At 36.1% G+C, this 25,793-nt stretch overlaps 1 non-coding gene and 1 pseudogene across 51 annotated transcripts in view; one reads left to right on the top strand and one right to left on the bottom strand.

The window, feature by feature from the left end:
• LOC114265277 (NAD-dependent malic enzyme 59 kDa isoform, mitochondrial-like) overlaps window positions 1-14,531 on the top strand; it is a 39,320-nt pseudogene extending 24,789 nt beyond the window's left edge. Inside the window, exons 15-16 of the transcript XR_014353072.1 lie at window positions 156-257; window positions 14,186-14,531. The product of XR_014353072.1 is annotated as an NAD-dependent malic enzyme 59 kDa isoform, mitochondrial-like (transcript). The remainder of the gene's footprint in view (window positions 1-155; window positions 258-14,185) is intronic.
• Window positions 14,532-24,428: 9,897 nt separating this feature from the next.
• The window catches only part of LOC114273920 (uncharacterized), a 255,485-nt gene continuing 254,120 nt past the window's right edge, over window positions 24,429-25,793 (bottom strand). For 16 of the 50 annotated variants that reach the window (XR_014352804.1, XR_014352988.1, XR_014353005.1 and 13 more), the window contains 5 exons: window positions 25,540-25,611; window positions 25,357-25,428; window positions 25,114-25,175; window positions 24,914-24,985; window positions 24,429-24,799 (listed from right to left, as the gene is read on the bottom strand). This is a non-coding gene — a transcript (uncharacterized LOC114273920). Of the gene's footprint in view, window positions 24,800-24,913; window positions 24,986-25,113; window positions 25,185-25,356; window positions 25,429-25,539; window positions 25,612-25,793 lie in introns of all 50 variants that reach the window. The other 34 variants (XR_014353023.1, XR_014352970.1, XR_014353046.1 and 31 more) reach the window with 5 other exon arrangements.

Below are 25,793 nucleotides of genomic sequence, written 5' to 3'. Positions count from 1 at the left end.
ATTGGATCTACTCATCATATATCCCTAACCAGGTCTTGTAAAATTTGCAAAGAAAATATTCTCCATTTGGGGACATCCTATGAATGAATTAGTAAAATAAAGGTAAAAGTAACCTCTACTAATTTGTTTTTGCTATGACCTACTTACGATTGCAGTATTCGAGATATAACAGCAGAGGTTGGAGCTACTGTTGTTCGAGCAGCAGTTGCCGAAGAATTGGCAGAAGGACGTTATGATGTGGGACCCAGAGAGCTCAGGTAGATGTCAAAAGTATGGATAGTTCTCAACTTTCTTACAAGAAAAATGCATCTCTTTTTTATAAAAGTAGCCATGACATGACATGCAAAAGCACATCTGGACGAGAAAAAGAAGCTTTAATATTTGACAATGAAAGCAACCTCACATTTAACCTTAAAATGAACCAATTCAGAAATACTATTCTCAACTCACTAAGCAAGTTAGTTATTAAGTTATTCTCATTGTTAATCAGGGACGGCGTTAGGCTATAGAGTATGGGGTTAATTGACCCTATCTGACAATTTTGAAAATTTGCTTAAAAATATATGTTAAATATTTATTTTGTCTATTTGCACCGATTACTTTGTTAATTGCACCAATACATTTGTTTGTTGCAAACCCCAAAGGGTTGGCTTGGTGGCAAGGCCTTGGATTTTGGGAATGTGCTCCCTCCAAGATTCAAGAATCAAAACTTATTGAATAATGTTATATGAGCCAATTGGTATACTAATTAGTATACTAACGGATGATGTGTTATAATTTTAGAGGCTTTAGGTCTTTATAATTTATATAATGGCTGGGGTTGTAATTTTTAAATGACAATGTGTAGACACCCCATTTTTGACCGTCCTCAAGACTTGGACGTCACCGTTTGAACACTCGGTGATCATCCTTGTTTGTGTTCGCCTTGAGTTCCCGGAGGTCCCGGCTACACGCATTGCCTCAGGATCTCTCAACTCGACTGTTTTGTGTCTGGTTTTGCACCAAACACTTGTGTTTTTGCTTTGGAGGGCAGGGAATGGCTTGTTAGCCATCCCCACACCTCACCAGCCATGGCTTGAGGCTACCGGCCATTGGTTTGTTGCCATCGGCCAAATGTTTGGCCGACCGACACTCTTTGTGGTCGACCGGCCATCTGTTTTGGTCAAATAGCATTTTTGGCTGGCCGACCACTGTACATCTGCTTTTACATATATTTTTATGCCAGTTGTGCTAGCTGGCATACACTTTGCTCCCCTCTATACACGTGTATGGAGGGATCTCCCTCTTGACTAGCTTACTTGAGAAGCTTTGCAAGAGTGAGCTCTATAAGAGGGAGCCTCTTCTCCCTCCATTAGGGTTACAACTTTTTTTTAGAGAGAGCTTTGAACTAGGGTTAGGTCATAGTGTATCTATCCTATCTCTATATCTCCCTCTCTTTGCCTTAGTGTGTGTTTGTTCTTAGTTTTGCATTCAAACACCTAGTGTTACACCTTACCTTGGCTACTGAGGTGCTAAGGAGTCATTTTTAGAGTTTTGGAGCTGGTTTGAACCTAAGGAGGCTGCTGGTCTTCCATTTTTGAAGAGGGTCTACAAGGGTAACAACTTTCCCCCTTTATTCTCCATTTTTGCATAGCCTTTTTACCAATCTTACACCTGTTTTTAGGCTTTGTGTATAACATAGAAAAGTTTTGTTTTTACCTGCCTAAAATAGTTGTTTAAGGTTGCTTTGAGCTTTGGGGTTGTTTGACCCCTCTTAGGGCTTGTTTGGCCCCCATTTTGTGCCATTTTGGTGAGCTCTGGAACCACCTTGTTTGGACCTCCTCACCACTGAAATCTTGAGGGATTTCAGTGGTGAGGATGGTGGTTTAAGGTCCTAAGAAGGAGAGGGCCACCCCCTCTCCTTGTCCTTGAAAAGGGTCATTCTAGCCTCATGTGTGAGCACCATTTTTAAGTGCATTTTGGCCATGTCTTAGTTGTTATTTGTGCTTATTTTGTCATAATATAGTACTATTTTTACTTGGTTTAGACACACCATGCTTGCCTTGCATACATGTCTTGTAATGCCATGATTTGCCCTAACTTGTGCCTAGCATTCAGCCTATTATGCTTACTTGTTTTGGCCTAGCTTTGTGAAGCTTTTGTGCTTGTTTTAGCATGCTTAAGTTCTATTTTTGGTTGTTTTGGTCGACCATGACATTTTTAGTATAGCCACCTTGCATTTTGGCTTGTTAGCCTTGGGTGTGTGAGTGTGGAGCATGCTTTACTTGCTTTGTTTCAGTGGTTTGGAACCATTTGCCATGTCATTTCAGTCCTCATGGTATGCTTGAATGCTTACATTTGATGCCCCTTTAATGTGTTAAGAGGTTGGTGTTTCATGCTTCATGTTTGTGCTATTGTGTATGCCTCTAGGATTAGGTCATTTAGATGCCATCTAAGTGGTTCTTAGGGCTTACTTTTGCATGATTTAGGACTGTTTTGGTTCATTTTGGTCATTTGCTTCATGCGTCATATGATCATGTTTTAGGTCCTTGGGCTTGGTTGCATGCCTAGCTTGCATTGGTAGGTTGATTTGGCATCATTTCCTACATGTTCTCAAAGCTTATTATGTATGCCATATGTCCATGGTTATTCCCTTTTAAGTGTGCTCAAAAGATACTTCTTGATGCTTAAGTGTTTAGGCCTTAACATGTGCATGCTTGTGTGTGTTTGCCTCTCATTTCCATAGCATTTGGCCACTATTTTGGGCCTAATAGAGAGCTGTCCAAATTAGTATAAGTCCCTCCTTTGCATATTGTGGCATGCTCACCTTGTGTGTTGATTGCATACTTGACTTACCATGTATTGTTGTTGCATGTTTAAGTGACACTTGCATTTGGTACGCATTTCCTTGACTAGGTTGCATAACATGTTGCATGCCTTACACACTTGCATGATTAGGTTACATCTTGCATGTTGATCATTAGCATAGTTATTACATGCTTGCCTGCTTGCTAGCTTAGGTTGTGTGCCTAGCATACCTGTCTTCATGTTCATATTGCACGCCTAATTCGCACGCCTAGGTTGCATTGCATAGCATGCATGCCTTATGTAACAACCCTCATTTTAGCTTAGACATGCTTGCATACATTTATGTGTGATCTTGTTTTGATATGTGCATTTGCAAATCTTGTCTTGTTTTGCCCGAATGTTGCTCGCATGCTTTGTTCTTGCCCGGTGTATTGCCGAGGTTATCTTGAGCCTAGACCCCTTAGAACCTTTTCACACTTAGAACTATCTTGGAACCCCATCGGTTGACCTCCATCTCTACCTTGGCATATTGGCCGAGATGTCACCATCTAGGCCGAGATGTTAATATCTAAGCGTTCTAGATCCTTGATCCTTGCATTAGTGATTTTGTTCCTGGAATGGTATGACCTCGACCGAGGTGTGGCACATCTAGGCCAAGGTGTGGCACAGTTTAGTCAAGTGTTGTCCTTCCAAGCTTGATCTTTGGAGCTTAAACCGTTAGATTCGAGTTTTGAGGTTAGAATCTTAACCTACTCCTGTTGTTCTCATTGATCATCTAGCTGTATTGCACGATCAAATCTGTTCGGCACGTCATGCATTGATTTAAAGTTGGTTTTAGAAAGAGAAAATGGTTTTCATGTGTTCTTGAAGAAAAGCCTCGTTTGATCCGAAAGTTTGCATTAAGGCCCATGTTTTGGTGTTTGTTTTGATAAGATCCTTGAGTATGGGTACCCAGGTCCATGTTTTTGAATTCATAGCATGAAATCTCAGCTTTTGTAATAGCAAGTTTTGATCTTTGCATTCATCTCCCTCATGTTTTTCATGTTCTTCATGTTTATCAAGAGGGAAACCCAGATTTTCTCGACTTCGCTTTTGAATGTGGCCGTCGGGACCACACCTCGGCGAGAAGGTGTGGGACCTCGGCCAAGACCTGGTGGTTGCCCAGCATGTTTTCCCGAGATAAGAAACTGTGTTTTGTTTTGATTTGACTTAGTCTTTGAAGAATGCCGGGGTCATTTGCATGCATGCTAGACTTGTTTTGAGTAGTGCATTCAATAGACTTTGCCATGTGTTTGTAGGACTGGGACTTGCCTTGACCCCGACGTTTGAAGAACTATGTGAGTGGTATTTTTAATAAAGCTATGTTATACGTTTTGATAAACACTTTGCTTTGCTTTGTTCTGAAAGTATTTGTTAAGCATGAATAATTGTCCTTGTTTTGTATATCAAGCATGACCTTGTTTTGATGACCTTCTCGGAAAGTCCCTTGTGCTGGAGGACTCTAAACTTTCGCAGCACATCTCGTTTGAAAGTCCCTTGTGCTGGAGGACTCTAAACTTTCGCAGCACATCTCGTTTTGGAAGTCCCTTGTGCTGGAGGACTCTAAACTTTCGCAGCACATCCTGTCTTGAAAGTCCCTTGTGCTGGAGGACTCTAAACTTTCGCAATACTCTCGTGTTAAAAGGCTACGGGCCTTTGTAACATAGGTCCCTTGTGCTAGGGGACTCTAAACTTTTGTAGCACCCTTGTTTGAGATGCCTCTCTTGTTTTGTCTTGTTTTGCCACTGATGGTTTACCTCGTAGATATGTTGCCGAAATGTTATCATTTGTAATATGCGATGCTAGTGAGTATCCCTTGAAGCTTTGAAGATTTGTTAGATGGACGAAGTCCATCCCTTGCTATCTAAAGTTTTGACTTGTATTATTTTGAAAGGACTTCGGCTATTATTCATGCAAACCCCTTTATTATTTGTACCATTCACTAAGTATCCAAGCTCACCCTCTCTATATGTATGTAGGTGATGAGCAAGAAGGCGATGACGCCTAGATGTGATTCTGGAGCTTGTTTTGGATTTTTGATTATGTCGGCTTAACTTGTATTTACGTCGGCAGTCTTAAAAATTATGCTTCTCGATTTGCAATACTTGTATGTTGCATACGTCGGCTTGGGAAGCCTTTTGATCAAGATGTGTGTTTTGTATTCATGTTATGTCGGTAGTAAGGATGTCGGCAATCTTGAGAATTATGCTTTTAGCTGTATTTCATGTATTTTGTTTATGTCGGCTTGGGAAGCCCTTTTGTAATGTGTATTTTTGGTACTCCATTATATTTGTATTTAAGTTGGAAAGCTATGTACAGTTGTATGCCATTCCATCTAACTTATGCACCGCTCTTATGGACTAATCTGATTTGTATGTATCGCTTCCGTACTTGTGAGCCCCATATAATTATACTCTGTTGTGTATGGATTTAGAAGGTTGGCCTTTGGTAATCTCGGATTACTGGCCATCACAGCACCAAACTACTAGGGGCAGTTTGGGGTCGTGACAGAATGGTATCAGAGCACAAGTTCCTTAGTATACGTTTTTCACACACTTTGAGTCCTCAAGAGCATAGGATGTCCTTTGGAATGATTTTAGGATTTGTATCATATTGCTTGCTATGTGGTCAAGGTGTGCATCATCTCGGCATGCTTAATTGTTACTTGCCTACATGATTATTGGTTCATTTTTGTTTAAAAGTCACATTTTGCATACTCATAGCATCATAAGGAGAGGTAGACCTCCGGTTGGCCGAGATCAATCCGAGGACAGATTGGATAGACTGGAAAGGTTAGTTGAAGGTTTGGCCCGCGAGTTAAGGCAGACAAGACAGCAGTATGCTAGTGTCACATCTACTCAGGCCGAGCAGACGAACGGCTGAAATGCAGTTCCACCTCCACCTCCCCCAGTACCCCAAGTGCCCCCACAACCAGCCTTATATGGGGACGGCACGATAGCTTTGATCAGAGAGTTCAAGAAAATGAAGCCACCGAGATTCCAATGGGGTATAGAGCCGATGAAGGCCGAAACGTAGGTCTTGGAAATAGAAAAGCTGTTCGAGATATTTCCCAGCACCGACACCCAGAAGGTGCCATTAGCAGCTTTTACACTAGATGACGACGCTCGCAGATGGTGGATGATGGTTCGAGAAGGCAATCCAGACTTGACCTGGACCCGATTATTAGAATTGTTCTACACCAAGCATTTTCCCTTAAGTGTTCGGAATCGCAAGGCTACCGAGTTTCAGACTTTGACGCAAGGCAGTAGAACAGTAGCTGAATATAACCGTGCCTTTACCGAGTTGGCAAGGTACGCACCCCACATGGTCAATGATGAATATATGAAGGCTAGGAAGTTTGAAAATGGACTCCGTGGACCGATACAAGACTGGGTTAACATGCTCAACATGCCGACTTATGTCGGAGTGTTGGACAAAGCTATTCTAGCCGAAGCTAACTTGAACAGATACCAGGGTTCGGGAGAGAGCCAGAGGAAGAGGCAGAGTTATGACAATCGCCGAGCACAGTTTGGTACCAAGAAGAAAGCGAACGTCGGCAGTTCAAGCAACCCAAGACAAGAGAGTGGTACTAAGCCGACATGTTCCAGTTGTGGGAAGCCACATTTCGGGGTCTGTCGTCGGGCGTCTGGGGCTTGTTACGAATGTGGTGAAATAGGTCATTTTGTGAGGGACTGTCCAAAGACAAGGGCGAGTGAAGGTAAGAAAGATGAGAATACCTCGGGCTCCGTACAGAAGGGTAACGTGGGGAAAGGACCGATGAGGCAAGGCAGAGTTTTTGCACTGGTACCAGGAGACACTCAAAATACTGAGACAGTGGTGTCAGGTATACTTCCAATTTGCTCTCAAAATGCATATGTATTGATTGATTCAGGTTCTACGCATTCATTCATTTCTACTAAGTTTGCCGAGAAGATTAATAGGAAACTAGAACCCCTTGATTATGTATTATCTGTATCTACTCCATCTGGGAGATCTATGAATGTTGCATCCATCTTTGGGATGGTAATATTACACAAAGCTTACCTTGCTAAGGGCAACACTTGTGCAGTTATTTGCTTATATCACTTTCTTGTGGCAAACATTATCTAAATGGAGCTCCCCCTGCAAAAGTCATCAAATACCCCAAAGTAGATTTCCTAGAATCAATATCACCGCCCATGTCAGAATCTGTGAACCCATCAAGCATCGGCAAGACAAGTACACGAAGCATGTAAGAGGCCATTAAAACAACTTGAAATAGAGGTATATCATGGCAAAATAACACCAAATACTTGCTAAAATGGAGCTAATCGAGCATGTGTTGTGGTGATTGGGAATGTTGAACTGTTAGCTGATTTAATGCCATTGGACATAACTCATTTCGATGTTATATTGGGGATGGATTGGTTAGTGGCAAATCACGCGTCCATAAATTGTGTTTCTAAGAGTGTCACGTTAAAACCCCCAAACCTAGTCGAGGTCACGTTTCAGGGAAAAGGGGTAGTATCCCCACCTCACTTAATTTCATCTATGAAAGCCTATAGATTGATCCAAAAAGGGTGTCAAGGTTATTTGTGTAGCATATTAAGTAATTTGAATGGAAGTGTTGAGTTAGCCGACGTCCCAGTGGTTAATGAATTCCCCGACGTCTTTCCAAATGATTTGCCTGGTCACTTAGTCGATAGAGAGGTAGAGTTTACTGTTGACATCATATCGGGAACCCAGCCCATCTCTAAAACACCCTATAGGATGGCCCCCGCCGAGCTTAAGGAATTGAAACTTCAACTACAAGAGTTGCTAGATAAGGGTTTTATTAGGTCGAGCACTTCACCCTGGGGAGCACCCGTCTTGTTTGTTAAGAAGAAGGATGGTACGCTTCGTCTATGTATTGATTACCGGGAACTGAATAAGGTAACCATCAGGAATAAGTACCCGTTGCCGAGGATAGACGATTTGTTTGACCAGTTGCAAGGAGCACAAGTCTTTTCCAAAATTGACCTTAGGTCGGGTTATCATCAGCTTAAGGTTAAAGCCGAGGATGTTGAGAAGACCGCTTTTCGGACGAGGTATGGCCACTACGAGTTCTTAGTAATGCCTTTTGGAGTGACCAATGCCCCTGCAGCATTTATGGATTTGATGAACAGAGTCTTTAAGCCATATCTAGACGAGTTTGTGGTTGTCTTCATTGATGATATATTGATTTACTCTAGAAGTAAAGCCGAACACGAGGAGCATTTGAGACTCACCTTATAAACTTTGAGGGATTGGAAATTGTATGCTAAATTTAACAAGTGTGAAAGGTTGTGTGTGGCCGACATCCCAGAGTTGAAAAGAAAAATCCTGCAGGAAGCTCATGGTTCCAAGTTTATTGTTCACCCCGGGAACACCAAGATGTATCAGGATGTGAAGCAGACGTTTTGGTGGCCGAACATGAAAGGAGAGATAGCCGAGTTCGTGTCGCAGTGCCTGTATTGTCAACAAGTGAAAGCAGAACACCAAAGGCCAGCAGGACTTCTTCAACCCTTACCGATTCCTGAGTGGAAATTGGAGCACATCTCCATGGACTTTGTGGTTGGTTTACCGAAGACCCAAAAGGGGATGGATTCGATTTGGGTTATTGTGGATAGACTAACTAAGTCAGCACACTTCTTGCCGGTTAAGACCACATTCAACGCCGATAAACTTGCTTTGTTGTATGTGAATGAGGTTGTTAGACTTCATGGAGTGCCGATGTCAATTGTGTCAGACTGAGATCCGAAGTTGGTTTCCAGATTTTGGCAGAGCCTACAAAGAGCGTTCGGAGCCGAGTTGAGGTTTAGCATAGCTTTTCATCCCCAAACTGATGGGCAAACAGAGAGGACAATTCAGACACTTGAAGATATGCTTAGACTATGTGTATTGGACCTCCAAGGAAGTTGGGGAGTACATTTGCCTTTGGTGGAATTTACCTACAACAGCAGCTATCAAGCTAGCATTGGCATGGCGCCGTATGAGGCACTGTATAGAAGAAAGTGCAGGTCGCCGATATGTTGGACCGAGGTAGGAGACAAAGCTCTGCTTGGTCCCGAGTTAATTCAAGTAACAACCGAGAAGATTAAGCTCGTTCAGCAAAGAATCAAAACCGCACAGAGTCGACAGAAGAGTTATGCCGACCAGAGAAGAAGAGAGTTGGAATTTGAAGTCGGGGACCACGTGTTCCTAAAGATTTCGCCGATGAAAGGAGTTACAAGATTTGGGAAGAAGGGTAAATTAGCACCCCGTTACATCGGGCCTTTTGAAATTCTTGAGAAGGTTAACCTCGCTGCCTACAGACTTGCTTTGCCGCCAAGATTGAGCCAAGTCCATAATGTATTTCATGTTTTGATGTTGAGAAAGTATATTCGAGATCCACTACATGTGATCGACTATTTCGGAATTGTAATTAATGAAGATTTAGGCTACGAAGATAAGCCGATACGGATTGTCGTTAGGCAGGTGAAACAGTTGAGAAGCAAGTCGATACCAATGGTGAAAGTTGAATGGAAGGAGCATTACGAAGAGGATGCTACATGGGAAATGGAAGAGGAAATGAAAGTCCGACATCCAGAATTGTTTTTGGAACAAGGTAACTCAAGTTTGGGGACCAAACTTCTTTAAAGGGGGTAGGATGTAACAACCCTCATTTTAGCTTAGACATGCTTGCATACATTTATGTGTGATCTTGTTTTGATATGTGCATTTGCAAATCTTGTCTTGTTTTGCCCGAATGTTGCTCGCATGCTTTGTTCTTGCCCGGTGTATTGCCGAGGTTATCTTGAGCCTAGACCCCTTGGAACCTTTCCACACTTAGAACTATCTTGGAACCCCATCTGTTGACCTCCATCTCTACCCTGGCATATTGGCTGAGATGTCACCATCTAGGCCGAGATGTGCATCATCTAGGCCGAGATGTTAATATCTAGGCATTCTAGATCCTTGATCCTTGCATTAGTGATTTTGTTCCTGGAATGGTATGACCTAGACCGAGGTGTGGCACATCTAGGCCAAGATGTGGCACAGTTTAGTCAAGTGTTGTCCTTCCAAGCTTGATCTTTGGAGCTTAAACCGTTAGATTCGAGTTTTGAGGTTAGAATCTTAACCTACTCCTGTTGTTCTCATTGATCATCTAGCTGCATTGCACGATCAAATCTGTTTGGCATGTCATGCATTGATTTAAAGTTGGTTTTAGAAAGAGAAAATGGTTTTCATGTGTTCTTGAAGAAAAGTCTCGTTTGATCCGAAAGTTTGCATTAAGGCCCATGTTTTTGTGTTTGTTTTGATAAGATCCTTGAGTATGGGTACCCAGGTCCATATTTTTGAATTCATAGCATGAAATCTCAGCTTTTGTAATATCAAGTTTTGATCTTTGCATTCATCTCCCTCATGTTCATGTTCTTCATGTTCTTCATGTTTATCAAGAGGGAAACCCAGATTTTCCCGACTTCGCTTTTGAATGTGGCCGTCGGGACCACACCTCGGCGAGAAGGTGTGGGACCTCGGCCAAGACCTGGTTGTTGCCCAGCATGTTTTCCCGAGATAAGAAACTGTGTTTTGTTTCGATTTGACTTAGTCTTTGAAGAATGCCGGGGTCATTTGCATGCATGCTAGACTTGTTTTGAGTAGTGCATTCAATAGACTTTGCCATGTGTTTGTAGGACTGGGACTTGCCTTGACCCTGACGTTTGAAGAACTATGTGAGTGGTATTTTTAATAAAGCTATGTTATACATTTTGATAAACACTTTGCTTTGCTTTGTTCTGAAAGTATTTGTTAAGCATGAATAATTGTCCTTGTTTTGTATATCAAGCATGACCTTGTTTTGATGACCTTCTCGAAAAGTCCCTTGTGCTGGAGGACTCTAAACTTTCGCAGCACATCTCATTTGAAAGTCCCTTGTGCTGAAGGACTCTAAACTTTCGCAGCACATCTCGTTTAAAAGTCCTTTGTGCTGGAGGACTCAAAACTTTCGCAGCACATCTCGTTTTGGAAGTCCCTTGTGCTGGAGGACTCTAAACTTTCGCAGCACATCCTGTCTTGAAAGTCCCTTGTGCTGGAGGACTCTAAACTTTCGCAGTACTCTCGTGTTAAAAGGCTACGGGCCTTTGTAACATAGGTCCCTTGTGTTAGGGGACTCTAAACTCTTGTAGCACCCTTGTTTAAGATGCCTCTCTTGCTTTGTCTTGTTTTGCCACTGATGGTTTACCTCGTAGATATGTTGCCGAAATGTTATCATTTGTAATATGCGATGCTAGTGAGTATCCCTTGAAGCTTTGAAGATTTGTTAGATGGACGAAGTCCATCCTTTGTTATCTAAAGTTTTGACTTGTATTGTTTTGAAAGGACTTCGGCTATTATTCATGCAAACCCCTTTATTATTTGTACCATTCACTGAGTATCCAAGCTCACCCTCTCTATATGTATGTAGGTGATGAGCAAGAAGGCGATGACGCCTATATGTGATTCTGGAGCTTGTTTTGGATTTTTTATTATGTCGGCAGTCTTGAAAATTATGCTTCTCGATTTGTAATACTAGTATGTTGCATACGTCGGCTTGGGAAGCCTTTTGATCAAGATGTGTGTTTTGTATTCATGTTATGTCGGCAGTGAGGATGTCGGCAATCCTGAGAATTATGCTTTTAGCTGTATTTCATGTATTTTGTTTATGTCGGCTTGGGAAGCCCTTTTGTAATGTGTATTTTTGGTACTCCATTATATTTGTATTTAAGTTGGAAAGCTATGTAAAGTTGTATGCCATTCCATCTAACTTATGCACCGCTCTCTTGGACTAATCTGATTTGTATGTATCGCTTCCGTACTTGTGAGCCCCATATAATTATACTCTGTTGTGTGTGGATTTAGAAGGTTGGCCTTTGGTAATCTCGGATTACTGGCCATCACGGCACCAAACTACTAGGGGCGGTTTGGGGTCGTGACCTTACCTCTTGATCAAGTGATAGAGGTTGGGCCATTTGTTTGTTTAAGTGCATTTCATTCGACATTGAAATGGCAGACTTGATTTCTTGGGCCATCATGCATTGAAATGCACGATTGATGGTTCGAGAATCGAGGACCATCCTCCTTTGAGTCATAAACATGATAAGGAGTGTGGTTGGTGCAAACATTGCTTGAAATGCATTGCCATGCCATGTTTTGCCCTCTGCTGCTGTCAAAACAGGTTTCTGCAGGAAGCTTTGGCCGGCCGGCCATCTATACTGCCGACAGACCAAATATTTGTGGCCGAGAGCTCAACCAATGGTCAATGACCATCTTTCCATGGTCGGTGACCATTTGTCCTGGTCAGTGGTGATCCATAGTGTCCATGGAGCATTCATTGGGAGTTGTGCAATTTTCAGAGGAGCAGAGCACGGGAAACAGAGGCAAACTTGTGCATGGTGGTGGGTTTCCGAGCGGAACCGAGCGCGCATGCATTGGGCCCTCTTCCCGAGGCTGCTTTTACTGCTTAATTAGCTTAGTTAATTTGCTTAACTAGTTAATTGTCTGTAATATTTAGTTAGCTTGATAGTTAGTTAAATTCTATTATTCTTTCGGTCCCTCCGAGCGAGGGCGAATTTGTAATAAGTGTGGGTGCGTATGTGCATGTCTTCCAACCCCCATTTCTTTCTCCCTTTTACTTACCTGCTTTGATGGTTAGTATTAGGGCATATTTAATTTAGCATCCTTATGCTATGCATGCGTGCATCATTCATCAGTATTGCATGCACCGGGCTCGACGCATCATACTAACTGCATAGTATTTCAAATCAAACTTGAATACATGTTATCTGTCGCATCTCACATGCCATTCATAGATTAGCCGAGCCTATTCTAGTGACATTTTGTATGAGATACATTAGCCACCTTAACATGAATTAGGATCATGCATATGATTACTAACTAGTTCACTGTTTTGGCACGGAGTACGATGTAAGTATTTATACTTTAGCATCTCGCATGAGTGTGAATGTTAACATGATAGCATGCTTTCCATGTGGCTATATGCTTATGTGATATAACGGCATGAATGCCTGTGGGTGAAAGTTGGATTGTTTGAATTGGGATAATTCATCGAAATTCGTATTTTAGCCTACTCACGAGTAGCAAAATTCAAACCATTTTCCAAACAAACGGAAATGCGATGCTTCGTTCTGACTTAGGCAATTTAGTCTATACTTGTTTTGCTGTACGCATCACATAGTAATTCTAGGCTAATAACCGGTATAAGAATGCATAATGTTTTCAAAACAAGATATCATGGTTAGTAGAGGCCGATCTTCGAATCGGGCGAGAGGGGGTGCTCATAGTTGACCTTCTCCAATCGTACCCAAGTTCCCGAGTCGAGGCAACTTTGGTGATGACAGACACGTGGCCTTAGGCAAATGAGTCAGGGTTTCCTAAATTCCCCTATAAAAAATATTTAGGTGGCGACTCTGTATCTGCCAAAGCAGTCCATGTTTGGCACTTCTTTTTTAAAAATCTGTTTTCCAAAACGATTTGCCGGATTTGGACTCTTTGGTTCAGATTTAGAACCGTGACGATTTGAGAGTCCGAACTGTAGTGAGCCCAAAACGAACAGAACGGGGGTCATCCTCCCGGGGCGTTCGGGGACGTCTACACAATGTCATAACTATGTTGGTACATTAATTAGTATACCAATTGGTGCGTATAGCACCACCGAAACCTCTTAGGTGCTAACAATTCCTTGGGGCTTGGTGCACTTGCGGGAAACTTCTTGCCGAGCGCTTGTGCACTCCTGGGGATTAGTTGGATTTTGATCCGAACACCCCAATGCCAATAAAATAAAATACATTTGTTTGTTGCACCCATAGGTCGCACCACATACATTGGTATGAGTCAATTGACGCCCCTAAAATTTGAAAAATCACTGAAAAAAATTATATATATATATATATATATATATCATATATGGATAATATTGACCTTATTAACTTATAAAAAAAAGACCTTATTGCACTTAGCATAGAGTATCATACCTTCAAATTTTTTTTAGGTCATCTCTATATTTGTTCAAGTCCCAAAGATGACTAGATTTCTCTAAGTTCAAAAACGAATTCAATGAGTCCACTCCACCAATCACCAAATATCCTTCAAATTTCTCCAACCAAAGGAAATTCATTGAGAGGAACTGTAGAAATTTTTGTAATTACATTTTTTTTAACAAAAAGAATAGTATGAATGCACTAAAATTTATAGAAAACAAATGTTATATATAATATTGATAAGAATGAAAAAATTTCCTTATAGAATTTGTAGAACTGAATCATTGATTCCTAGAGCTGCCACTGTTGTTAATGATCTATGGCTTTTCTCATTTTGGATGTAGGAGGAGACAGTGGAATATGTCAAACGCAACATGTGGTATCCAATTTACAGCCCTCTTGTCCATGAGAAATAAAGTTCCGATCATCTATGTGTGTGCGCGCGAGCGCGTGAAGGATATTTTTCTGTAGACACTGTCCCAACGTTCTGCAGCCATTCAATTATTCATGATGTAACTGTAGTTTTGAAGCCTAGAGCAGTAATATGGATGAAAAGAACAGAACTGGAGAGAGAAGGGTCGTAGAAGTTGAAAAATAATGCCACTGCAGTTTTAATTAAGTCTTTTTGTATAAATCTGCTTATTGATGTAATGGACAACATCATATAAACCTTCTCTTTTTTAGTTTTTTCAAGAACTTATTGATGTTTCATGTACGCTTCTTTTTTTTAGTCTACTTTAATTTGGTATTTCGACCTAAATTTTAATCATACCCTAAAATAATGTCAAGTCCTTTTGTATAAATCTCCTTTTTTATTCTTTTAATCAATTTTTTTTTTTTTAAACTGTTAGATGTGTCTAACATAGATGTAGTTGAAACATAAAAAATATTCACAAATATTTAAATTTATTCGCAAATATTTTACTTTTAGGTGTATCCAAAAATATTTATAAATTTTTTTTGATTAAAATATAAAAAAAGATTCATTATAGATAACAAAATATGAAATATAAAAAACTAAAAATTTTAAAAACTTTATTTGAAAAATCAAAATCAAACAGAGTGCTCGTTTGGGAACTTGGTTATTTTAGTAACTTTTGACTATTTTATGAGATGAAAAAGTTGTGTGTTTGGGATGATTTGCGGGTTTTTTTGTAGTTGAATATATGGTTGGAAGCGAAAAAATGATTGATTGATGTGTAGAATATAACATTTTGCCTTACTCGTTATTTTAATTTTTGTTTTGTCTTCATTGACTATTTTAGTTAAAATCAAACATCCAAACAAACATGTTTGGTTGTGATCTTAAAACTAATATATTAATGGTTTTGGCTATTGGATTGGTGTGGTGATAGCGGGATGGTAGTGGAGTCGTGGAGGTGGTAATGAAAGTTATGGTGGTGGTGGTGGTAGTAGGGGTAAAGGTGATGGTGATGATGGTTGTGTGATAAGGTTGGCCAGTGTGTAGTCTAAAAAATATTTTCTATTTAAAAATGTGAATAATGTTTTCAACTCAAATAAATTATTTTTCATTAATTATGAAAAATATTTTGCTTTCATTTTTTATCACACCAAATGTCACAACCAGGGAAAATAAATGTCACACCAAATATTTTACTTTCATTTTTTGTCGAATTTGTTATTACCGCGCCCGCCCCTGCCACTGCCACCACCATCACCACCCCTATTTCGTCCATCACTCTAGCTACCAGGCGGAGTTTTTCTTCCCTTCCTGTACATCTGAACTCACCTTGTTCATCTGACTAAGAGCTCGTTTAAGAATTGACTATTTTAGTTGATACTTTCACAAAAAAAAATGTACAAAAAATAGAAATAGTGATGCAATTGAATATTTTGATTTTTTAATTATTTTAATCAAAAAAATCACATGCCAAACACCCTCTCTAAACCAAAGTTGTTACTTCTACCTAATAGAATAAGTAATAAAGTCAAAATTTAGTGGTTAAAATAGTTAATAAGGACAAAAAAAAAAAAAATAGGCAATAAAACAAAATGAGTTAAAATGTTACATTTAAATCATAATCATTTTATTTTTTCTCTTACAACTATCACATCAATTACAAAAAAAGCAATTATTATCCCAAATAAATTTTTGTAATCAAACTAAAATAACTAAAAAAATTAAGAGAAAATTACCAAGAAGTCTCCTTTGAAAAACGTGTAATCTATTTAGTCCCAAAACTTTTTATTTGTACCCAAAAGTCCAATAACGTTATTCTTCTTCTCTGCATTTCTTCTTCTCTGCCTTTCTTCTTCTTCTCTTTGTGATTTCCAGCGATCGTTGACGGGTAACCATATCTTGCTTCTTCTCTTTCTCTTTGTCTTTCTCTTTCTCTTTCTAATATATAGTCATCGGCGACCAACGACTACCATCGATTGGGATTCACCGGCAACCACCGACCGCCGACTCCTTACCTCACCGACGGTAAAGAAGATATATTTCCGACAAAGAAGATGAAGAAGATGAGTAGATCTACTTAGATCTGGAGTAGATCTACTCAGATCTGATGTAGTACATCAGATCTGAATAGATCTACATCAAATCCAACTAGATCTAAACAAAAAATAGTTGCCGGAGTACAGTCATCTCTCTATATTCGTCTCTCTCCTTCGATCTCTTATTTTTTTTACATTTTCTCTACTATACACTTCTCTTTTTCTGTTCTAATGGAGAAAATTTTCAAATTCTGAACAAGTAGTTTTTGAGGTTTAGTTACAGGCGGTGAAAACTGTAAAATTTTGCAGTTTCAAATTTTTTTTGGTGCTGAAATGAATCATGGTATAAAACTGTAAAATTTTATAGTTTCATAACATTCTTTAGAACTGTAAAATTTTACAGTTTCATAACATGTTTTTCAATTTGATTAATAAGGATAAATACTTAATAAATTTTTGCTTTGAAACTGAAACATTTTACAGTTTCAAAACTTATTTTTCAGTTTGATTAATATTGGAGATTATTTGCTTAAACTTTACAAAAATTGAAAAATAGCATATGTTTTTCCCATTGTTGCTGTTTTTTGTGGTTTCATTTTTTTCGTTGTAGTTTATCAATATTTAGCACATTTTACTATGTTTTTTCGCTTTAATTTCTCTATTTATTCTTTTTTTTTCTGGCAATATTCTAGACATTCCGGTGAGTCTCCAGTGATGTTCTTGACATCCAGTAAACGTTTTGAACATTCCGGCGACTTCCATTAACGTTCTTAACACTCCGGTGAACTTCCGGCGAAACTCCGGGGAAACTCCGGCGACTTCCCGGTGATGTTGAACATTCCGACGAGTCTCCAGCGACTATTTGACGGAAGTCCGACGGTAGTAAGATGTAATAGTGTCTGTAAATTTAAAAAAAAAAAAATAGGATTTTTTGGGAACAATTAAAAATGTAAAGGACTAATTGGTACAAGTGTTTTGTTTGAGGATTAACTGGGTCTTGAACTTTGTGCATGGGACTTATCAGTAAGTTTCCCAAAAATTAACTAAAATAACTCATTCCTGAACCGGGCCATAGAGAGAGATAAGTGAAAATGAGTGAAAAGTCTGTGTCTACTTTTGCAAGTTAGTATTACGAAACTTTCAGACTTTTATAAATAGAAGAAAAGTCCTTAGTCTTTTGGAAAATTCTATAGCATCTCATCATGTGTTTTTGTGATGTTAGTTATAATCAATGGCGGAGTCAGGAAATTAAATCAGAGAGGGCACTTATTAATTATAATATTGAAATTTTTTACATAAATTTTTATGATTGACTTTGAGAAAGATCAAAAAATAATGTTATTTGTAACTAATGTATCGTGAACAATATAAAAAAAGTTATGAATATAAGTCTTAAAATAAATTATATAATGATAAAGTAATTTTTTTATACAAAATTTGAGTAAAAATTCAATATAATGGTAATACCACGTCATCATTGGCATGTGATATCATCAACCAATAATAAAGAAATACGTGGAGGGTGAACCTCACATGTCAAATGTAACTAACAATCCAATAAATTATATATCTTCATAGTAAGATTAATTATACTTGCATGCCAATAATAATAGATATCACCATTAAATTAAAAAAAATTATAAATTTTTCATAGACAATAATATGACTTATCGTAATCTTTTAATTTTTAATCAAAATAGCTATTATTGTTCTTATAATTTTAAAAATTCCATTAACATTTCACTCTAAATAATATTTTTATAATTTAAAAAATATATATTTTCTTTATATTTGTATAAATAAAACAAAAAAAGAAGCCCAAACCAGGGGGGCACATGACCCCCCCCCCCGGTTATAATGTACTTCTGTGATAAATATTATATTTTTTTGATAAAAAATTAGGATTCAAAAATGGAGTTAAGCATTTTTGTGATAATATAATGTATTTTATGATATTGTTACACATTTTGTACTTGAAAAATATTTGTATAAAAAAATGTGTAACACTACCATAAAATGCTTAATTTTATTTGTGAATCACAAATTGTCATAACTTCTATCATAAAAATACATAATATTTATCACAAAAATACGTAATAGAATGCATTTTCTAATTTGAGAAGTCCCAATTTTAAGTTGAATAGTTAAACTTATAATCTTTTATTAGATATAATATATATTAATTATATACGGGTCGGGCTCCAACCCCATTTCTTCAATAGATTGGATACATCTAGTAGGGACAGGTCCCCATGGGACAAGTTAAAATGACCGTTCCTAATTACAACCACATTCCACACTATTTACTATTTGGGAGAAATATTACATCAGCCATAAATAATTAATAATTAATAATATTACATCAGCCATAAATAATTAATAATTGCCAATCATTGATAAATTTTATAAATTTTAATAATTAAAATCATAAACTTTTTTAATGAATCCGTAACTTTTTTTTTGAAACTAGGAATTAAATGTAATTTTTCCTACTTTTTATCCCCAATATTCTTCATTTAAAATTTCAAGAAATTATTGAGAAAACCATTAAATAGCATGTAATTTTTTTTTTTTTTGTGGGGGGGGTGGGGGGAATATATTTTTAAATTTAATTTTTTTTTTTTTTTTTTGACAACAAGAGTGGAAGGTGGAAATTAGCAAAACTCGACCACAGACATCATAGGCACGGTAGGTAAAGAGCCAATTCCTAGTCCTTGTTCTATAAAACATATCTAGAAATTATCACTTAAATCTTGGTAAGATGTCATCAAAATTGGTAATTTTTTTGTTTATTGAATTTATATATATATATATATATGACAATAGAATTATTCCATCTACACAATGAGTAAAATTTCAATATAACGATAATATCATGTTATGATCAAATTAGCGAAGGTCTAGGACAACTCTAGTCTAGATTTTCTACTCTGATACTGGTTGAGTTCATATATAGGAATGTTGTTTGATTTTTTCACTGATTTGGTTGGCTGTTTTGAGATGTTCTCATCATTTAAAAATATTAGTTCCATCCCAAAAATGTTCCAAAAGATCTAGTTCAACATTTTAATTCAAAATTGGGTCATACTAACAAGTACTCCTAAGATATAAGGAAAAACAAAATATATGTAGATCCTGAAACATTTATTATTAATTCAATATACTTTTTATGAATTTCAAAATACTTTGTAATTTTTTACACTTTTTTAATACACTTTTTATACATTCTCAATATTAACTAATGTCATGAAAACATTTGTTAGCATTTAGGCCTTGTTTGACATAATCTAAAAAGGTCAAAAAGTCAAAAAGTTACTATCATATTTAAGTCACATCATCTTATTTAAATCATATCATCTCTCTACCATATCACCTTAAACCCAATCCATATTTCACGTTTTTTCGTAAAAAATAAAAAAATATACTTATTTAGATCATCCCAAACAATCATTTACCTTCAAAATTTTGTGATTAAGTTAAGTTACATTTCTCATCACCTTTTGCCTTACAAGTTTTCCTAGCAAGTTTTTTGAGTCTTGAGCATGGTTGCTTGTTTCGATTTCCCATTCATCTTGCTATTTGCCAATTTCGACACTTTGTTTGGATTATAAATTTGAATAAAAATTTAAAAAGAAAAAATATATATATAAGTGAAATGTAAATGAAATATAATTATATTTACATTTTATTCACATTTTCTCTTTCATTTTCAAATCTTTACTTAAATCCATGATCTAAATATAGCCTAAATGGCGCATTTACCATCTTAAGTCTATTAGTTTCATAATCTTCAAAGTCTGTGTTTAGATCATGGATTTGGGTAGAAATTTGAAAAGAGAAAATATCATTATAACCCTTATGGTTTAAGCCCGAAACATTTTACCCTTCTCTGGTTCAATACAGTCAAAAAAGTCCCATGTGATTTTGAACGAAAGTTTAGCCTTTAACACTGTTAACTATAAATGTGAAATGATTATAATATCCTTGAACTCTATGCTTTTTTCTGTTATTTTCTTTCTCTCTTTTCTCTCATATACATAATTTTTAATTTTCAATATTAATTCAATTAAATCACAATTAATTAGAAATTATTAATTATTTAATGTAATTCTTAACTTTTTAATCTAATTTTAATTTAATTATTTTTTAGATCACAATTAATCCTAAATCCTTAATTATTTATAATAATTATTAAAATTTTAATTGAATTATGTTTTATAGATCACAATTAATCATAAATTCTTAATTATTTATTGTAATTCCCAACATCTTAATCTAATTTTAATTTAATTATTTTTTAGATTAATTCTAATTATTATTTAATATATATTTTAATTTAATTAAATTTTAAATCAATCCTTAATTATATTTTATATTTTAGATCAATTTTTAATTATATTTTGGTTTAATTTAATTTTAATTAACATCCTAATCTAATTTTAGGTTTGGAGAAAATGGGGAATAAAATTGTCTTTTTGTTGTGTTACTTGCAACTCTTTTTTTTTTTTATTTAGAAAATTAAACTCACTTTAAAGAATGGTGTGTGTCATACACTTTTTGTTAGTTTGGATGAAAAAATTAACAATGACACTTTAATCCAAAATCACATGGGAATTTTTTGACTATATTTAAACCATAAGGAGGTGAAGTGCTCCAAAATCACAAGGAGGTAAATGAATTCCCCCCCCCCCCCCCCCCCTCTCTCCCAAAAAAAAGGTAAAATATGAATAAAATATAGTTATATTTTATCTATCTTTTCTCTTTCTTTTTTCAATTTCCTACTAAAATTTATGATCTAAACAAAGTTTAAATCTCTATCCAAGACTATTATCAAATCAAGCAAGGTGCTCAAGTTGGTATCCACCCATTTAGTGGCTAGTTGGATGAAAAATTACCCCCCCAAAAAAAATGGATTTAGGCTCAAATTTGATACGAGAAAGTAATATAAACTTTTCAAAACAAATGACATCAAAAACTGAAATTTCTAAATAATATTATTGTCAAATGAAAATTTTCAAAAAAAATAATAAAAATGCACATTTGAAAGTTTTAATGGTGGAATTGGCACGAAAACCGCCTTAGGTAATGGAAAAGTTGTGAGTTTTGCTGTTGTGCTATTTCAGATAGAATATGGGTCTTCCAAACCAAATCTAACAATGTTGGCTTGAGTCTGAGTAAATATTAGATGTAACAATGTTATTACATGATAAGTATCACCATTCAATAAGTATTTTTGATTTGCAATAGGACTGTAACATTGTTTGTTAATAGGAGATAAGGGTTGACCATTTAATTCATTTGTGACTTTTCATTGACCATCAACACTACATAAAATGGTATTACTGTTACACTTAATATATATGTTTTTTATGAATTCACAATTATTGTTTTGTCACTTGTCTATCCAATTGCTCCAAATACTTTACAATTTGATCTACATCACTAAGGTAGCATTTGGATTTACATCTATAATTATTTATCTCATAGTCCAAATATATGTGTTTATAAAAGTAAAAATGGAGTAAGATCAACTAGCACAAAACTAGGTGTAACCAAGCGATGTTTTAAAAACCGAACCGGTGAGTGAACTAGAAAAATAATCGGGTGGATGGGTCACCGGTTCAACCGTCGAGTTGAACCAGAATCAAACCGTGACGTCATAAATATGTTAAAATTATATTTAAATAAAAATATAAGTAATAAAATTATAAATTAAAAAAATTAATAATCTTAAATATTTCTCTTAATACTTCTTTTACTAAAAAATATCAAAATATATTTTAAAATATTATTAATTTTAATTTTGGAAAAAGAAATCAAATATTCAATATTCCCTCCATATGATTTTAATTTAAATAATTTAATTGAAAGAAGAGCAAAAATTTTGGAGGGATATCAAAATTTTAAGTTTCTCTCCAATAAATTTGATTGAATCCCACATAGATTTCTTGAGTTTTTTTGGAAATTTTTTTTTCTTATAAATAGATAGAGTCTTTCACAATAATTCAAGCTCTCAATGGGATTCCTCACAAGAGACCCTTGAAAGAGAGTTTCCAATTAAATTTTATATTTATATATATATATATATAATAAGAAAGAAAGAAAGAGAAAAACCAACAATTTGGTTTCATCCACCGGTTCGGCGGTTCGACCGTCGGTTTTTCACTTTGACCGGTTTTGTGGGTGTATCTGGACCGGAACCCCGACCGGTCGACAGTTCAACTGGTTGAACCCGCCGGTCCGGTCCGGTTTTTAAAACCTTGTAACCAAGTACCCAAACTGTAGGCCAAAAATTTTATTTTGATTTAAGTTAGGCCTTGGTTCAAGTACTTTCCTAAATTACATTGTTGGCTTTTAGTGTTTGAAATCCAACGAGGAGTTTTAACGTTGTTATGTTGGGTTGTGTTGTGTTACAGTACGAACTCTATTTTAAGGTGCATAACTAAAACTAATTGAGTAGTGTTAATTTGAGAAATTCTATAGTACATTTTCTTTAAAAAAAATGTACATAGAAAATTAATTATTAAGATTAAGTCACACCATTAAAAATGACCTGATAAACAGGTCACTTTTTATAATTATAAGCCAAAATCATATTTGTTCATAACTAGAATCAAATTGATCATAACTTAGTTATGAACTATCATCACATATCTCATAACCAACATCATTTTGCCCATAACCAATATCACATATTTCATAATCATAATCACATATCTCATAACCAACACTCTTTAGCTTATAACCACACCACTTTGATCATAACCAATATCATATATCTCATAACCACTATACTACAACAAAAAAGGGTTTTTATGACGCGCAATGCACGCCGTAAAAACCCTTCTACGACGTGCAGCGCACGTCATATTATGATCAGTCATAGGAAGCCATTTACTTTCAACGACATGCTTCGTACGCCGTTAAAAACTATTTAACGACAGATTTTATGCCCTTCTACGACGTGCAGCGCGCATCATATTATGATCAGTCATGGGAAGTCATTTACTTTCAACGACATACTTCGTACGCCGTTAAAAACTATTTAACGGCAGATTTTATGCATCATTGTTATTTTTTCTACATGCTATAGTACGCCGTTAAAAACTATTTAACGGCAAATTTTGTACGTCATCATTACTTTTTCTATGACATTAATTGGTAAGACAAATAATAACACTGATTGCGCGCCATAAAATATATAATATAATGACTTATTATGTCTGTCGTAGAATATATAATTTTTTTTTTTTTAAATTCAACAAGTTCTATTTGACCAATTTTGTACAATCAAACAAATATTACAAAAAAACATCACAAGGCATCAATCAACCACCAAAATATAATTTGAAACATCAAAAAGAAACTATATCCATAAATTATAAACATTCAACAATTGTCTATATATAAATTATAAACATTCAACAATTGTCCATACACCTCCACAGAAACTCCAAATGCAAATCTGTCTTAAATCCAAACCTCCTCACAATGTGACCAACAAATGAAAGTGGGGTCACAGGATTCATCTTCCATTGAAGAGTAGATAGCACCAGAAGCTCCATTCTCTGAATTATCTTGGCTTCAAACACAAACTTTGATTCTTCCACCTAATCACAACACACAAATAAATCAATGACAACCTCATTCCTAAGCTTCCTAACTGACCATAAAACAGCAAATAGAATGGAATTCCATATTTTCCTCTCCAGTTTTGACAGATTTACACCAACCACTGCTGGAAATTGAGTTTTTAGTGGCGTTTAAAAAACGCCGCTAATTATTTTTGTGACGTTTAGTACCAAACGCCGAAAATACAACCGTCACTGTAACTTTATGACGCTTTAAAAGCGTCACTATATCAGTATAGGCGGCGTTTTTTAAAACGCCGCTAAATGTGCTGCATAATTGTACAATGACGTCACTACACATTTGGCAACGTTTTAAAAACCCCGTGATAGGTCATTTTTATTTTCAAAATATAACCGTTGATATTCTATAGTGACGTTTAAAAATGCCGTTATAACTTTCATTTTTAAAAAAAAAAAAAAAATGGTGCTAATTCTGTGAGATTTAATCCAAAAAAAATACCTTTTATAAAGAAGAAATTAGTTCAAGCAATAAACAGTATTTGTTGGAAAGATTCTAAAATAATACAGCACAAGATGTTTATTAGAAGTAAGAGAGCTCAAATTGAACAGCGAATCAGAAATCTGTCCAGTTAATTTGTTGAAGCTAAAATCCCTGAAAAATTATACAAACCATGGTCAAGTAAATTCATTATATAATAACGTAAATGCATTAAAAGTATTTGCTTCATAGAGTTGGCTGTCTGGTTTTGACCCCATCTTCCCCCATCTGGCTCTGAACTGGCCAATTTCAGGTTGGAGTATATGGGAGCTGACCTGAAATTAATAGCAATAACTTACAGTTGTAACAATCTTTAATTATCTCCAATGTTGGATGGGATAGATCCAGAAACATTGTTATTCCTCAGAATTCTGCAAGACATGAAACCACATGGTTATATTAGTTTTGTACAAGAGCAATTAAGGAGCATGAAAATGAAAAATTAAAATAGAATAGATTTGCCAGCAATAACCATATCGCCTTACAAGAGATTCAAAGACTTCATATCCTTAAGAAACGCCAATGAAGAACTTCCATTAGATAAATCACTTATTCTCCTAGATGAGCATGGGTATATTATAAAAGAGAAGATTAGCTTTATTGATATGCTAATATTTTTTTTTTTGATCAACAAATTATTGATATGCTAATATGAACAAAAGCTGTTGAAAGAGTTAATGCTCACAAGTCCTCCATCAAGGTTAAGTTGGAAAATGTTGTTGGTATTGGACCTCCAAAGGAGTTTCCCTGAAATCTCTTACAAATAATAAAATAAAATAAATGAAAGAAAAAAAAGAAAAAGAAAAGTGAAGTGGATTGCTGAAGAGTGTTATACATCTCAGTTACTACACATTGCTATTTTAAAGTAGGGCTATAATTTGAGTGTGATTGTCAAAATAAAGAGAACACAACATAGAAGATTGCTTACAAGCTTTTAAGCTTTGACCAATTCCCAATGAATTCAGGTATGCTACCAGTGAGTTCATTGTCCGAAGCCCACCTGAGATCCCCAAAATTCTTCCTCAGTAAAATTGATAACAAAAACAATTAATCTGAACACAATATTTTAGTTTCTCAGATATGCAAAAAGGATAGTTCAGAAAGCTCTTACACTGGCTGCAGATTTCATAGAGCAGCAAACGTTGAAGGTATAGCACCACTAACTCCAGAGCTACCAAAGTAACTGTCAAGGTGGATAATGTTCAAGAAACAAATGATGTGGACTAGCATAACTCATTAAATAGCCGGATGGATGAAAAGTAGCAAGTCAACAACATCAAAATAATTCAAATAAGGTAACATTTGAATGGTATGCACAAAAGAGGTATGTCTTTCAGTTATTTGTGAATGTTCCAATGTTCAATT

Source organism: Camellia sinensis, chromosome 2 (genome assembly GCF_055761805.1).
Source record: "Camellia sinensis isolate YWXY chromosome 2, ASM5576180v1, whole genome shotgun sequence".
Taxonomy (NCBI): domain Eukaryota; kingdom Viridiplantae; phylum Streptophyta; class Magnoliopsida; order Ericales; family Theaceae; genus Camellia; species Camellia sinensis.
The sequence above is the reverse complement of the archived record's forward strand: the minus strand, read 5'-3'. Positions and strand labels throughout refer to the sequence as shown.